We start from the raw sequence: 1,029 nt of genomic DNA on the forward strand, positions 1-1,029 counted from the left end.
CATTCAGACGTAAATTGTTTTTAACCAAATTAGTTAAAGCTACAATTTGAGAATTTAAAGCAGAGATGGCATCAATTTCGTGGATGCCAGAAGCAGACTTAGAAACAACAGCATGAGGATTTGATCATTCGGTATTATTATTAGAAATTCGTTCCAAAATGTCATGTCCTTTGTTGTAAGTCTTAGCTGTGAACGCTCCACCGGCCGTTGCGTCAATATAATTTTAGCGGAACTAGAGAGACCATTATAAAATGTCTTCAATTGAATGCAATGAGGGATTCCGTGGTGAGGACATTTTCATAGAAGGTCCTTAAATCTCTCCCATGCATCCGAAACCGCTTCATCTTCTTCTTGTCGAAATGTCATAATTTCATTTTTTACATTCCTCGTCGAAGGAAAGTACTTTTTTAGAAAATTTTCCGCCAAATCATTCCAAGTTAGGATCGAGTTTGGTGGTTGAGAATTTATCCATGTTCTAGCTCTATCCTTCAATGTGTAAAGGAAAAGCGTTAAGCGTAAGGCTTCTTGTGTGACTCCGGGAATTTTAAAATGATCCGTCATTTCAATAAAAGATTTTAATTGAGAGTGCGGATCTTCTGACGATAATCCCCCAAACTGACCCATTGCGGAAATCATTTGGAACATTACCGGTTTTGGTTCAAAAGCTGGGGCTGTCATTTCGGGCCTACCTATTCCCACGGCCAACTGACCGAATTCGGGAGTTGCTTAGTCCCGTATGCCTCTATTTTTATCATCGGCAATATTAACCGTGGCCTCCCGCGGAGGTGGATTATCCCCCATGGTACAGTTACGATTATTTCTACCTCTTCTACGTCTTCTAATAGTTCTTTCTAATTCAAGATCAAGAGGTAAAAGTTCACCATATTGTAGCCTTGTCATACAACACGGGAAGTACGAGTGAAACAAAAGAACAAGGCTCAAATGAAAAATTAATATCTCAGGATAAAAATCGYGTTACCTTCCCCGGTAGCGGCGCCAAAAACTTGGCAGGCTAGGATCGTTCGTGTT

At 40.2% G+C, this 1,029-nt stretch overlaps 1 non-coding gene across 1 annotated transcript; it reads left to right on the forward strand.

Moving 5' to 3' along the window:
- The first annotated feature begins 277 nt into the window (after positions 1–277).
- Positions 278–384, forward strand: LOC112502898. The gene has a single exon (XR_003067786.1). It is a non-coding gene; the product is annotated as a small nucleolar RNA R71 (small nucleolar RNA).
- The last annotated feature ends 645 nt before the right edge of the window (positions 385–1,029 follow it).

Source organism: Cynara cardunculus, unplaced genomic scaffold (assembly GCF_001531365.2).
Source record: "Cynara cardunculus var. scolymus isolate 2C unplaced genomic scaffold, CcrdV1 Un_Scaffold_2142, whole genome shotgun sequence".
NCBI classification, from domain to species: Eukaryota; Viridiplantae; Streptophyta; class Magnoliopsida; order Asterales; family Asteraceae; genus Cynara; species Cynara cardunculus.